Genomic DNA, 16000 nt, shown 5'->3' with positions numbered 1-16000 from the left:
AAAGCAGAGATTCAGAAGATGGAGCATCTCCAAACCTCAACCTATTCTCCATTACTGCAAAACAAGTAACCATTCATGTTCTTTTGCTTTTTACAATCAATCCTGATAATCTCTGATATCCTGACTAAGATTTACAAGATAACCATAGCTTGATTCAAGCCGACAATCTCCGTGGGATCGACCCTTGCTCACGCAAGGTATTACTTGGACGACCCAGTGCACTTGCTGGTTAGTTGTGCGGGATTGCAAAGTGTTATTGCAATTCGTGCACCAAGTTTTTGGCGCCGTTGCCGGGGATTGTTCGAGTTTGGACACTGACGGCTTATCTTGTTGCTTAGATTAGGACTGTTTTATTTTTGTTGGTTTAGAGTCTTTTAGTTGAGTCTAGTTTCATATTCTAAGTTTGGTGTCAATTACATGCTTTTATTTTTCTTTTAAAATTTTCGTTTTGCATGTTCTTAGTCCCTTTTTGATTCATAAAAATTCTAAGTTTGGTGTCTCTTTGTGTTTTTCCTTTAAAATTTTCGAAAAAATTAGTGTTTGATTTTCTAAAATTTTAAGTTTGGTGTCTTTTGGTGTTTTTCTCTTCCCTCTTTTTAAGAATCAAATCTTTTTCATAAAAATTTTCTCAATCATATCTTCTTAATTGCTGTTTTCAAAATCTTTTTCTTTACTAATTGATTCAGTTCTCAATTTGCTTTGATCTTATTTTCTTTCTAATTTTCGAAATTTTATTTTCCTTTTGATTTTCGAATTTTTATTCTAAATTTCCTTTTTGTTTTTATTTTTATTTTTCGGTTATTTCAAAAAAAAAAAAAAAAACAAACAAAATTTATCTCTTTGCAATTATTATCATTTCCCTTTTGTCCATTATGGACTTAAGTGGAATTAACCAGTCCAGAAGGACTCTGGGGTCCTATGCCAACCCCAGTACAGCTGCATATGGGAGTAGCATCTGTGTACCTCCCATCAAAACAAGCAGCTTTGAGCTAAACCCTCAACTCATTATCATAGTGCAGCAAAATTGCCAGTATTCCGGTCTTCCAGAGGAAGAACCTACTGAGTTTCTGGCACAGTTCTTACAAATTGCTGACACAATATATGATAAAGAGGTAGATCAGGATGTCTACAGACTGTTACTGTTTCCATTTGCTGTAAAAAATCAAGCAAAAAGGTGGTTGAATAACCAACCTACAGCAAGCATAAAGACATGGAAACAGTTATCAGAAAAATTCCTGAATCATTTTTACCCTCCAAAAAGGATGACACAGCTAAGGCTGGACATCCAAGGCTTTAAACAAGAGGATAATGAATCCCTTTATGATGCCTGGGAGAGGTATAGAGGTATGCTCAGAAAATGCCCCTCTGAAATGTTTTCAGAGTGGGTACAGTTAGACATCTTCTACTATGGGCTTACAGAAAAAGCTCAGATGTCTTTAGACCACTCAGCTGGTGGATCTATACACATGAGAAAGACAATTGAAGAAGCTCAAGAGCTTATAGACATTGTTGCTAGAAACCAATACTTATATTCTAGCAAGGAATTCGTTCCACAAGAAGAGGTCATGGCAGTAGTCAATGATCCTGATCCTCAAGAACAGATGAATGAGCTTAATCAACAATTGCTCCTGATGACAGAACAGTTAGCAGAATTTAAAGAAATGCTCCATGATACTAAGGTTGCTAACAAGAGCATAGAACTGCAGTTGAATCAAGCAAAACAGCAAATATCTAAACAAATAACAGAAGAATGTCAAGCAGTTCAACTGAGGAGTGGGAAAACACTGAATGCCACTGCTCAAAAGAGCAAGAAGTCAATTAAGGAACAGTTGACAGAGGATGACCAAGCCACTGTTCAAATCCCTCTGAGGACAGTAAGAGCCCAGAGAGGAATATATTGGCGTTCAAACGCCAGAAAGGGAAGGAAAGTTGGCGTTAAACGCCCATTCCTTGCCCAATACTGGCGTTCAAACGCCAGAACAGGGAGGAAAGCTGGCGTTAAACGCCCATCCCTGCCCAGTTCTGGCGTTCAAACGCCAGAAAAGGGGGAGAAGTTGGCGTTTAACGCCCAAACTTCATCCACTCCTGGCGTTCAAACGCCCAAGGAGAATCAGGCACCTGAGAGTTCTGATGATTATCCCCTAACAAGGCCTCTTCAACCATTTCTGTAAGGAATAAACCTGCAGCATCTAAGGTTGAAGAATATCAAGCCAAGATGCCTTATCCTCAGAAACTCCGCAAAGCGGAACAGGATAAGCAATTTGCCCGCTTTGCAGACTATCTAAGGACTCTTGAAATAAAGATTTCGTTTGCAGAGGCACTTGAGCAAATACCCTCTTATGCTAAGTTCATGAAAGAGATCTTAAGCCATAAGAAGAATTGGAGAGAAACTGAAAAGTGTTTCTCACTGAAGAATGCAGTGCAGTCATTTTGAAAGCTTACCAGAAAAGCTTCAAGATCCTGGAAGCTTTATGATACCCTGCACATTAGAAGGCGCCTGCACCAAGATAGCCCTATGTGATCTTGGAGCAAGTATCAATCTAATACCTGCATCCACTATCAGAAAGCTTGGGTTGACTGGAGAAGTCAAACCAACCAGGATATGCCTCCAACTTGCTGATGGTTCCATTAAACACCCATCAGGCATAATAGAGGACATGATTGTCAAGGTTGGGCCATTTGCCTTTCCAACTGACTTTGTGGTGCTGGAAATGGAGGAGCACAAAGTGCAACTCTCATTCTAGGAAGACCTTTCCTAGCAACTGACGAACTCTCATTGATGTACATAAAGGGAAGTAACCCTGAGAGTCAATGAAGATGAGTTCAAGTTGAATGCTGTGAAAGCTATGCAGCATCCAGACACACCAGAAGACTGCATGGACGTTGACATTATTGATTCTCTGGTAGAAGAGATCAATATGGCTGAAAGCCTAGAATCAGAGCTTGAGGACATCTTCAAAGATGCTCAACCTGATCAAGAAGAACTAGAGGAAGTAAAGGAATTTTCGAAAATTCCTCAGGAGGAGGATAAGCCTCCCAAACCTGAACTCAAACCTCTACCACCATCTCTGAAATATGCATTTCTGGGAGAGGGTGACACTTTTCCAGTGATTATAAGCTCTGCTTTAAATTCACAGGAAGAGGAAGCACTGATTCAAGTGCTGAGGACGCACAAGACAGCTCTTGGGTGGTCCATAAGTGATCTTAAGGGCATTAGCCCAGCTAGATGCATGCACAAGATCCTGTTGAGGATATGCCAAACCAGTGGTCCAACCACAGAGGAGGCTAAATCCTGCCATGAAGGAAGTGGTGCAGAAAGAGGTCACTAAATTACTAGAGGCTGGGATCATTTATCCTATTTCTGATAGCCCCTGGGTGAGCCCTGTCCAAGTTGTTCCCAAAAAGGGAGGCATGACAGTGGTTCATAATGAAAAAAATGAACTGGTTCCCACAAGGACAGTCACAGGGTGGCGCATGTGTATTGACTACAGAAGGCTCAATACAGCCACCAGAAAGGATCATTTTCCTTTACCATTCATAGACCAAATGCTAGAAAGACTAGCTGGCCATGATTATTACTGCTTTTTGGATGGCTATTCAGGCTACAACCAAATTGCAGTAGACCCTCAGGACCAAGAGAAAACAGCATTCACCTGCCCTTCAGGCGTGTTTGCCTATAGGAGAATGCCTTTTGGTCTGTGCAATGCACCTGCAACCTTTCAGAGGTGCATGCTCTCTATCTTCTCAGATATGGTAGAGAAATTTCTGGAAGTCTTCATGGATGACTTCTCAGTATATGGAGACTCATTTAGCTCCTGTCTTAACCACCTATCACTTGTCCTGAAAAGATGCCAAGAGACTAACCTGGTTTTTAAACTGGGAGAAATGTCACTTTATGGTGACTGAAGGAATTGTCCTTGGGCACAAAATTTCAAGCAGGGGAATAGAGGTGGATAAGGCAAAGGTAGAGGTAATTGAAAAATTACCACCACCTGCCAATGTTAAGGCAATCAGAAGCTTTCTGGGACATGCAGGATTTTACAGAAGGTTTATCAAGGATTTTCGAAAATTGCCAAACCTCTGAGTAATCTGCTAGTTGCTGACACTCCATTTATCTTTGATAATGAGTGTCTGCAGGCATTTGAGACCCTGAAAGCTAAGTTGGTCACAGCACCAGTTATCTCTGCACCAGATTGGGCATTACCATTTGAATTAATGTGTGATGCCAGTGATCATGCCATTGGTGCAGTGTTGGGACAGAGGCATAATAAACTTCTGCATGTCATTTATTATGCTAGTCGTGTTCTAAATGATGCACAGAAAAATTACACAACCACAGAAAAAGAATTACTTGCAGTGGTTTATGCCATTGACAAGTTTAGATCCTACCTAGTAGGATCCAAAGTGATTGTGTACACTGACCATGCTACTCTTAAATACTTACTCACAAAGCAGGATTCAAAACCCAGGCTTATCAGATGGGTGTTGCTTCTGCAAGAGTTTGATATAGAAATAAGAGACAGAAAAGGGACAGAGAATCAAGTAGCTGATCATCTGTCCAGAATAGAGCCAGTAGTTGGGGCGTCCCTCCCTTCTACTGAGATTTCTGAGACTTTCCCAGATGAGCAACTATTTGCCATTCAGGAAGCTCCATGGTTTGCAGACATTGCAAACTATAAAGCTGTGAGGTTCATACCCAAAGAGTACAGTTACATGCAGAGAAAGAAATTAATTTCAGATGCCAAGTACTACCTCTGGGATGAACCATATCTCTTTAAGAGATGTGCTGACGGAGTGATCCGCAGGTGTGTACCCAGAGAAGAAGCACAGAGGATCCTATGGCACTGCCATGGATCACAGTATGGAGGACATTTTGGAAGTGAGCGAACAGCCACTAAAGTCCTCCAATGTGGCTTCTACTGGCCTACTCTCTATAAAGATTCCCGAGAGTTTGTGCGTAACTGTGACAGTTGCCAAAGAGCTGGTAACCTGCCTCATGGATATGCCATGCCTCAACAAGGGATATTAGAGATAGAGCTGTTTGATGTATGGGGAATTGACTTCATGGGGCCATTCCCACCATCATACTCAAACACTTACATTCTGGTGGCAGTGGACTATGTATCTAAATGGGTAGAAGCAATTGCTACACCCACTAATGATACTAAGACCGTACTGAAATTCCTCCAGAAGAACATTTTCAGCAGATTTGGCGTTCCCAGAGTGCTAATCAGTGATGGGGGCACTCATTTCTGCAATAAACAACTATACTCTACTATGGTCAGATATGGAATTAGCCACAAAGTGGCAACTCCGTATCATCCACAGACAAATGGGCAAGCAGAGGTCTCTAACAGAGAACTAAAAAGAATCCTAGAACGGACTGTAATGGCCCGAAGAAAGGATTGGGCAAAAAGCTTGGATGATGCTCTGTGGGCATACAGAACAGCATTCAAGACTCCTATAGGCACCTCTCCATACCAACTGGTGTATGGGAAGGCCTGTCATTTGCCTGTGGAACTGGAACACAAAGCCTACTGGGCAACCAGATTCTTAAACATGGATGCACAGTTAGCTGGTGAGAAAAGACTGCTCCAGCTAAATGAGCTAGAGGAGTTCAGACTCAATGCCTTTGAAAATGCAAAAATTTATAAGGAAAAGGCAAAGAAATGGCATGACAAGAGATTGTCAAACAGAGTCTTTGAGCCAGGACAAAAAGTTCTGCTCTTCAACTCTAGGCTCAAACTGTTTCCAGGAAAACTCAAATCCCGTTGGGGGGGTCCATATGTGATTACAGGAGTGTCACCATATGGATATGTTGAGCTTCAGGATATTGATTCTGATAAGAAGTTCATTGTTAATGGACAGAGAATCAAACACTATCTTGAAGGAAACTTTGAGCAGGAGTGCTCAAAACTGAGACTAGAGTGATTCTCAGTGAAAGTCCAGCTAAAGACAGTAAAGAAGCGCTTACTGGGAGGCAACCCAGTCATTAGTAGGTTGTATGATTGTTCTTACAGAGGCAAATATCAAAAAATGAAGGAATTCACAGAGTTACAGAAGGATTCAGCTCAAAAAGCAGAGAAAATGAGCTTACTGGCGAAAAAACGCCAGTAAGGTGCATTTTGGGCGTTAAACGCCAGGTGTGCAGCATCACTGGGCGTTCAGAAAAACGCCCAGTGAGGAAGGTTTTCTGGCGTTTAACGCCAGCCAGGGTACCTGGCTGGGCGTTAAACGCCCAAAAAGGGTGCCAAGTGGGCGTTAAACGCCAGAATGGGTGCCATTCTGGGCGTTTAACGCCAGAAAGGTGGGGGGACCACATTTTTGTTTTCAACTCAAATTTTTTCAAACTTTCCTCTTTTTACCCATAACCTTCTACATAAATGCACTTCAACCTTTCATCATTCACTTTCAAATCTTCACAAATCAAAACCATTCTTCAAATCTATTTCAAAATAATCTCAAATCTTCTTCAAAAACTCACCCTTTTCTCAAATTTTTTCAAAATCTTTTCAAATTTCCTTTCAAATCTCTCTTTTGTTTTCGAAATTCTCCTCCCCCCACTCTATAAATGAACGTTCCTCACCCCTCCTTCCTCACACCATTCGAATTTCTCTCTCTCTCTCTCTCTTCTCTTCTTTCTTTTCTTTTTGCTTGAGGACAAGCAAAACCTCTAAGTTTGGTGTGCTTTTCCGTGATCACTAAGCTAAGATCTATCAAGATCATGGCTCCCAAGGGAAAACAAAACTCAAGAGGAAAGAAAGAGACTAATCCAAAGAATCTTTGGAATGAAGAGAAGTTCTTAACCAAAGAACATGAAGACCATTATCACAAAATAATGGTCTGAGGTCAGTGATCCCGGAAGTTAAATTTGATCTGAAAGAAGATGAATATCCGGAGATCCAAGAACAAATTCGAAACAGAGGTTGGGAAGTTCTGACCAATCCTGAGACAAAGGTTGGAAGGAACATGGTTCAGGAATTCTACTCAAATCTGTGGCTAACAGATAAGCAAAGAATGACTGGAACCGCTTACCATACCCACAGAACCATGGTCAGAGGGAAAGTTATGTACTTCCATCTGGACAAAATAAGAGAAATCTTCAACTACCTCAGCTACAAGATGATCCTGATTCCTTCAATAGGAGGATGGTGAGAGTAGATAAAGGGTTGGATCAAGTTCTAGAGGACATCTGCCTCCCTGGGACTAAGTGGATAACCAATTCAAAGGGTGTCCCAAACCAACTCAAGAGGGGAGACCTCAAGCCAATTGCAAGAGGTTGGCTAGACTTTATTGGGCGTTCCATATTGCCCACTAGCAACCGTTCTGAGGTCACCATCAAGAGAGCAGTGATGATTCACTGCATTATGCTTGGAAAAGAAGTGGAGGTTCATCATGTGATTGCTTGTGAGATCTACACCATTGCAAATAAGAATTCCACTGAGGCCAAACTGGCTTACCCAAGCTTGATTTCCTTGCTCTGTAAAGAGGCTGGGGTGAAGATGGGAGTAGATGAGTTCATACCCATTGAACACCCAATCACCAAGAAGTCAATGGAAGGACAAGTGCAAGACAACTCCATCAAGAGGAGGGCGCAGGAATTCCTCCCTGAATTCCCAAGAATTGACTACTGGTCCAGCCTAGAAGCATCTATTAACAAGCTGCAAGAGACTATGGAGCAACTGAAGGAAGAACAGCAGAATCAGAATTGCATGCTCTGCAAATTGCTGAAGGAACAAGAGAAGCAGGGGCGTGAACTCCAAGAGTTGAAACGCCAAAAGCTCTCCTCTCAAGCTGAGGGAGCATCCACTTCTCAAAATCAAGGTTGTTGAGTCCTAACTCTGTGAAAACCTCTATCATTAGGAGCCTCTGTTTTTCGTTTTTTTTATTTTCCTTTATTTTGTTTTTATTTTTCGTTTTTTCTAGTCTCATTCTATATCTATTTTTGAGTCTTGTTTTTAATTCATAATTAATAAAATTAAAGTTATGCCTTAAAGTTATGAATGTCCTATGAATCCATCACCTCTCTTAAAAGAAAAAATGCTTTAATCACAAAAGAACAAGAAGTACAGGATTTCAAAATTTATCTCTGAAACTAGTTGAATTAGTTTGATGTGGTGACAATACTAGTTGAATTAATCATCATTCTTAACTAGGAGAATCAATAACACTATCTGAGTTCTGAGTTCTCATAGATGCCAATCATTCTGAACTTCAAAGGATAGAGTGAGATGCCAAAACTGTTCGGAGGCAAAAAGCTACTAGTCCCGCTCATCTAATTGGAACTATGTTTCTTTGATATTTTGGAGTCTATAGTATATTCTCTTCTTTTTATCCTATTTTGATTTTCAGTTGCTTGGGGACAAGCAACAATTTAAGTTTGGTGTTGTGATGAGCGGATAATCTATATGCTTTTTGGCATTGTTTTTAGTATGTTTTTGGTAGTTTTAGTTGAGTTTTTATTATATTTTTATTAGTTTTTAGTTAAATTTCACTTTTCTGGACTTTACTATGAGTTCGTGTGTTTTTCTGTGATTTCAGGTATTTTCTGACTGAAATTGAAGGTTCTGAGCAAAAATCTGATCCAGAGACTGAAAAGGACTGCATATGCTGTTGGATTCTGACCTCCCTGCACTCGAAGTGGATTTTCTGGAGCTACAGAAGCCCAATTGGCGCGCTCTCAACGGCATTGGAAAGTAAACATCCAGGGCTTTCCAGCAATATATAATAGTCCATACTTTGCCCAAGATTTGATGGCCCAAACCTGCGTAGCAATCCGGCCTCAGAAATTCCAGCGTTAAACGCCGGAACTGGCATAAAACTTGGAGTTAAACTCCCAAACTGGCATGAGAACTGGCGTTTAACTCCAGAAAACGTCTCTACACATATAAAAGCTTCAATGCTCAGCCCAAGCACACACCAAGTGGGCCCGGAAGTGGATTTTTCTGTCATTTACTCATTTCTGTAAACCTTAGGATACTAGTTTACTACATATAGGACCTTTTGACTTTGTAATCCGTACCGGATGACCTCATAACATTTTGTACACGTTTCTTTCCACAGTATGAGTCTCTAAACCCCATGGTTGGGGGTGAGGAGCTCTGTTGTGTCTTGATGGATTAATGCAATTACTACTGTTTCTCATTCAATCATGTTTGCTTCCATTCTAAGATAATACTTGTTCTTAATCCGGATGAATGTGGTGATCAGTGACAATCATCATCATTCTCAACTATGAACATGTGCCTGACAACCACCTCTGTTCTACCTTAGATTAAGTAGTTATCTCTTGGACTCTTTTATCGGAATCTTCGTGGTATAAGCTAGACTGATGGCGGCATTCAAGAGAATCCGGAAGGTCTAAACCTTGTCTGTGGTATTCTGAGTAGGATTCAATGACTGAATGACTGTGACGTGCTTCAATCTCCTGAAGGCGGGGCGTTAGTGACAGACGCCAAAAGAATCACTGGATTCTACTCCGGTCTGATTGAGAACCGACATATGGAATGCCGTGCCGTGACAGGGCATTAGGAATCGTTCCAATGAGAGGATGGGAGGTAGCCACTGACAACGGTGAAACCCTACACACAGCTTGCCATGGAAGGAGACTTGCGTGTTTGATGAAGAAGACAGTAGGAAAGCAGAGATTCAGAAGATGGAGCATCTCCAAACCTCAACCTATTCTCCATTACTGCAAAACAAGTAACCATTTCATGTTCTTTTGCTTTTTACAATCAATCCTGATAATCTCTGATATCCTGACTAAGATTTACAAGATAACCATAGCTTGATTCAAGCCGACAATCTCCGTGGGATCGACCCTTGCTCACGTAAGGTATTACTTGGACGACCCAGTGCACTTGCTGGTTAGTTGTGCGGGATTGCAAAAGTGTTATTGCAATTTCGTGCACCATGCCCCTTTCTGGCGTTAAACGCCCAGAATGGTGCCAGACTAGGCGTTAAACGCCCAACAGCTAACCTCACTGGCGTTTAAACGCCAGCAACATCTTCCTCCAGGGTGTGCTGTTTTTCTTCCTGTTTTTCATTTTGTTTTTGCTTTTTTCATTGATTTTGTGACTTCTCATGATCATCAACCTACAAAAAAGATAAAATAACAAAAGAGAATAGTTAATTATAAAACATTGGGTTGCCTCCCAACAAGCGCTTCTTTAATGTCATTAGCTTGACAGAGGACTCTCATGGAGCCTCACAGATACTCAGAGTCATGTTGGAACCTCCCAACACCAAACTTAGAGTTTGAATGTGGGGGTTCAACACCAAACTTAGAGTTTGGTTGTGGCCTCCCAACACCAAACTTAGAGTTTGACTGTGGGGGCTCTATTTGGCTCTGTTTTGAGAGAAGCTCTTCATGCTTCTTCTCCATGGTGACAGAGGTATATCCTTGAGCCTTAAACACCAAGGATTCTTCATTCACTTGAATGATCAGTTCACCTCCATCAACATCAATCACAGCCTTTGCTGTGGCTAGGAAGGGTCTGCCAAGGATGATGGATTCATCCATGCACTTCCCAGTCTCTAGGACTATGAAATCAGCAGGGATGTAATGGTCTTCAATCTTCACCAAAACATCCTCTACAAGTCCATGAGCTTGTTTTCTTGAGTTGTCTGCCATCTCTAGTGAGATTCTTGCAGCTTGTACCTCAAAGATCCCTAGCTTCTCCATTACAGAGAGAGGCATGAGGTTTACACTTGACCCTAAGTCACACAGAGCCTTCTTGAAGGTCATGGTGCCTATGGTACAAGGTATTGAAAACTTCCCAGGATCTTGTTTCTTTTGAGGTAATTTCTGCCTAGACAAGTCATCCAGTTCTTTGGTGAGCAAAGGGGGTTCATCCTCCCAAGTCTCATTTCCAAATAACTTGTCATTTAGCTTCATGATTGCTCCAAGGTATTTAGCAACTTGCTCTTCAGTGACATACTCATCCTCTTCAGAGGAAGAATACTCATCAGAGCTCATGAAAGGCAGAAGTAAGTTCAATGGAATCTCTATGGTCTCATTTTGAGCCTCAGATTCCCATGGTTCCTCATTAGGGAACTCATTGGAGGCTAGTGCACGCCCATTGAGGCCTTCCTCAGTGGCGTCCACTTCCTCTCTTCCCTCTCTAGATTCGGCCATGATTATGGCTTTGCACTCTCCTTTTGGATTTTCTTCTGTATTGCTTGGAAGAGTACTTGGAGGGAGTTCAGTAATTTTCTTACTCAGCTGTCCCACTTGTGCTTCCAAATTCCTAATGGAAGATCTTGTTTCAGTCATAAAACTTTGAGTGGTTTTGATTAGATCAGAGACCATGGTTGCTAAGTCAGAGGGGTTCTGCTTAGAATTCTCTGTCTGTTGCTGAGAAGATGATGGAAAAGGCTTGCCATTGCTAAACCTGTTTCTTCCACCATTATTGTTGAAACCTTGTTGAGGTCTCTCTTGATTCTTCCATGAGAAAATTGGGTGATTTCTCCATGAAGAATTATAGGTGTTCTCATAGGGTTCTCCTAGGTAATTCACCTCTTCCATTGAAGGGTTCTCAGGATCATAAGCTTCTTCCTTAGATGAAGCATCCTTAGTACTGCTTGGTGCATTCTGCATTCCAGACAGACTTTGAGAAATCAAATTGACTTGTTGAGTCAATATTTTGTTCTGAGCCAGTATGGCATTCAGAGCATCAATCTCAAGAACTCCTTTCTTCTGACTTGTCCCATTGTTCACAGGATTTCTTTCAGAAGTGTACATGAATTGGTTATTTGCAACCATTTCAATGAGCTCTTGAGCTTCTGTAGGCGTCTTCTTCAGATGAAGAGATCCTCCAGCAGAGCTATCCAAAGACATCTTGGATAGTTCAGAGAGACTATCATAGAAAATACCTATGATGCTCCATTCAGAAAGCATGTCTGAGGGACACTTTCTGATTAATTGTTTGTATCTTTCCCAAGCTTCATAGAGGGATTCTCCATCCTTCTGTCTGAAGGTTTGGACTTCCACTCTAAGCTTACTCAATTTTTGAGGTGGAAAGAACTTTGCCAAGAAGGCATTGACTAGCTTTTCCCAAGAGTCCAGGCTTTCTTTAGGTTGTGAGTCCAACCATATTCTAGCTCTGTCTCTTACAGCAAAAGGGAATAGCATCAGTCTGTAGACCTCAGGGTCAACCCCATTAGTCTTGACTGTGTTACAGATTTGCAAGAATTCAGCTAAAAACTGATGAGGATCTTCCAATGGAAGTCCATGGAACTTGCAATTCTGTTGCATTAGAGAAACTAATTGAGGCTTAAGCTCAAAGTTGTTTGCTCCAATGGCAGGGATAGAGATGATTCTCCCATAGAAGTCGGGAGTAGGTGCAGTAAAGTCACCCAGCACCTTCCTTGCATTGTTGGCATTGTTGTTATTTTCGGCTGCCATGGTTTCTTCTTCCTTGAAGAATTCGGTCAGGTCCTCAGCAGAGAGTTGTGCCTTAGCTTCTCTTAGCTTTCGCTTCAAGGTCCTTTCAGGTTCAGGGTCAGCTTCAACAAAAATGCCTTTGTCTTTGTTCCTGCTCATATGAAAGAGAAGAGAACAAGAAAATATGGAATCCTCTATGTCACAGTATAGAGATTCCTTGAGGTGTCAGAGGAAAAGAAAAGTAGAAGACAGAAGTAGAAAATTCGAACTTATCAAAGAAGATGGAGTTCGAAGTTTGCATTAAGGAATAGAGTTAGTTCAGAAATAGAAGGATGTGAGAAGAAGGGAAGTAATTTTCGAAAATTAAGTAAAAGATTTTGAAAACATTTTTGAAAAACACTAATTGATTTTCGAAAATAAAAGTGGAAAAGAAATCAAGTGATTTTTGACAAAGATTTTAAAATTAGAAATCAAAAAGATTTGATTGAAAACTATTTTGAAAAAGACGTGGTTAAGAAGATATGATTGGTTTTAAAAAAATGTGATTGAGAAGATATGATTTGAAAACAATTTTAAAAAGATTTGATTTTAAAAATTAATGACTTGCCTAACAAGAAAAGATATGATTCAAACATTAAACCTTTCTCAACAGAAAAGGCAACAAACTTGAGATGTTCAATCAAATCATTAATTGTTAGTAAGTATCTTTGAAAAAGGAAAGAAATTGATTTTGAAAACATTTGATTGAAAAGATATGATTTGAAAAAGATTTGATTTAGAAAAACTTTGAAAACTTGAAAAAAAATTGATTTGAAAACAAAATCTTCCCCCTTGTGCCATCCTGGCGTTAAACGCCCAGAATGGTGCACATTCTGGCGTTTAACGCCCAAAACTCTACCCTTTTGGGCGTTAAACGCCCAACCAGGTACCCTGGCTGGCGTTTAAATGCCAGTCTGTCTTCTTCACTGGGCATTTTTGAATGCCCAGCTTTTTCTGTGTGATTCCTCTGCAGTATGTTCTAAATCTTCAATTCTCTGTGTTATTAACTTGAAAAGACACAAATTAAAAATATTTTTGGATTTTTAATAATGAGGAATAATCAAAATGCAAATAAAATCAAATAACAATGCATGCAAGACACCAAACTTAGCAGTTTGTATACTACTGACACTAACAAAATGAGAATGCATATGAGAAACAACAAAACACTCAAGTCAATAGAATTCAAAGATCAAAACAAGAAAATCATCAAGAAAAACTTGAAGATTAATTAAGACACATGCATGAATTCGAAAAATGCAAGAAGAACAGAAACATGCAATTGACACCAAACTTAAAATGAGACACTAGACTTAAACAAGAAATATTTTTGGATTTTATGATTTTATAAATTTTTTTGTGCTTTTTCGAAAATTAAGTGAAAAGGAAAATAAAGGTATCAAAATTCTTAATGAAAATTCCAGGAATCATGCAATGTTAGTCTGAAGCTTTAGTCTAAAGGAATTAGACATGGCCGGCCAAGCTTCAGCAGGACATTGCATTCAAGAGCTAAATTGATAAAGATCAATCAGCTTTGGTGATGATAAGAACATCACCTTGAAACACTAGAATTCATTCTTAAGAACTCTGAAGAAAAAAAAATACCTAATCTAAGCAACAAGATAAACCGTCAGTTGTCCATACACAAACAATCCCCGGCAACGGCGCCAAAAACTTGGTGCACGAAATTGTGATCACTACAACTTCGCACAACTAACCAGCAAGTGCACTGGGTCGTCCAAGTAATACCTTACGTGAGTAAGGGTCGATCCCACGGAGATTGTTGGTATGAAGCAAGCTATGGTCACCTTGTAAATCTTAGTCAGGCAGACTCAAATGGGTATAGTGATAAACGAATAAAGCATAAAGGTAAAGATAGAGATACTTATGTATATCATTGGTGAGAGCTTCAGATAAGCGAATGAAGATGCCTTCCCTTCCGTCTCTCTGCTTTCCTACTGTCTTCATCCAATCCTTCTTACTCCTTTCCATGGCAAGCTTATGCAAGGGTTTCACCGTTGTCAGTGGCTACCTCCCATCCTCTCATTGGAAATGTTCAACGCACCCTGTCACGGCACGGCTATCCATCTGTCGGTTCTCAATCAGGCCGGAATAGAATCCAGTGATTCTTTTGCGTCTGTCACTAACGCCCCGCCCTCAGGAGTTTGAAGCACGTCACAGTCATTCAATCATTGAATCCTACTCAGAATACCACAGACAAGGTTAGACCTTCCGGATTCTCTTGAATGCCGCCATCAGTTCTCGCCTATACCACGAAGATTCCGGTTAAAGAATCCAAGAGATATTCACTAAGCCTCGTATGCTTGTAGAACAAGAGTGGTTGTCAGTCACCTTGTTCATGAGTGAGAATGATGATGAGTGTCACGGATCATCACATTCATCAAGTTGAAGAACAAGTGATATCTTGGACAAAGAACAAGCGGAATTGAATGGAAGAACAATAGTAATTGCATTAATACTCGAGGTACAGCAGAGCTCCACACCTTAATCTATGGTGTGTAGAAACTCCACCGTTGAAAATACATAAGAACAAAAGGTCTAGGCATGGCCGAATGGCCAGCCTCCCAATGATCTAAGAACTAGATGTCCAAAGATGAAAATACAATAGTAAAAGGTCCTACTTATAGAAAACTAGTAGCCTAGGGTGTACAGAGATGAGTAAATGACATAAAAATCCACTTCCGGGCCCACTTGGTGTGTGCTTGGGCTGAGCAATGAAGCATTTTCGTGTAGAGACTCTCCTTGGAGTTAAACGCCAGCTTTTATGCCAGTTTGGGCGTTTAACTCCCAATTAGGTGCCAGTTCCGGCGTTTAACGCTGGAATTTCTGTAGGTGACTTTGAACGCCGGTTTGGGCCATCAAATCTTGGGCAAAGTATAGACTATCATATATTGATGGAAAGCCCAGGATGTCTACTTTCCAACGCCGTTGAGAGCGCGCCAATTGGGCTTCTGTAGCTCCAGAAAATCCACTTCGAGTGCAGGGAGGTCAGAATCCAACAGCATCTGCAGTCCTTTTGAGTCTCTGGATCAGATTTTTGCTCAGATCCCTCAATTTCAGCCAGAAAATACCTGAAATCACAGAAAAACACACAAACTCATAGTAAAGTCCAGAAAAGTGATTTTTAACTAAAAACTAATAAAAATATACTAAGAACTCAACTAAAACTACCAAAAACATACTAAAAACAATGCCAAAAAGCGTACAAATTATCCGCTCATGGAATTTTCACGTTTTGTCGAGCTTAAGTCGGCGCGTTTCGTAGAAAGACTTTAGAAAATAAAAAGGATTTTATAAGAGATATCGTAGATGAAAAAGATCTTTATTAATTGGGGAGGTACCTTTTTGCTACTAAGGGTTTTAATAGCCTATTTCCCTTAGCCTCTACTATGATGCCTCGTTAAAAACCCTTCTCCAGAAAAAACCCTTTTGGGAAAAAATCATGAAGTTGGGAAAAGAGTACATCAGGGAGTAAAGTTCGCTTTTAACTGTAGTACCTTCTCATGTTACAAGCATGCCAGACCTCGGGAGCTCAGTGCCGTTCAGGTCGGTTAT

At 40.5% G+C, this 16000-nt stretch overlaps 1 non-coding gene across 1 annotated transcript; it reads left to right on the top strand.

Moving 5' to 3' along the window:
* Positions 1-11893: 11893 nt before the first annotated feature.
* Positions 11894-12001, top strand: LOC130953994 (small nucleolar RNA R71). The gene has a single exon (XR_009076153.1). It is a non-coding gene; the product is annotated as a small nucleolar RNA R71 (small nucleolar RNA).
* Positions 12002-16000: the final 3999 nt, after the last annotated feature.

Source organism: Arachis stenosperma, chromosome 1 (genome assembly GCF_014773155.1).
Source record: "Arachis stenosperma cultivar V10309 chromosome 1, arast.V10309.gnm1.PFL2, whole genome shotgun sequence".
In the NCBI taxonomy this organism is placed as follows: Eukaryota; Viridiplantae; Streptophyta; class Magnoliopsida; order Fabales; family Fabaceae; genus Arachis; species Arachis stenosperma.
The sequence above is the reverse complement of the archived record's forward strand: the minus strand, read 5'-3'. Positions and strand labels throughout refer to the sequence as shown.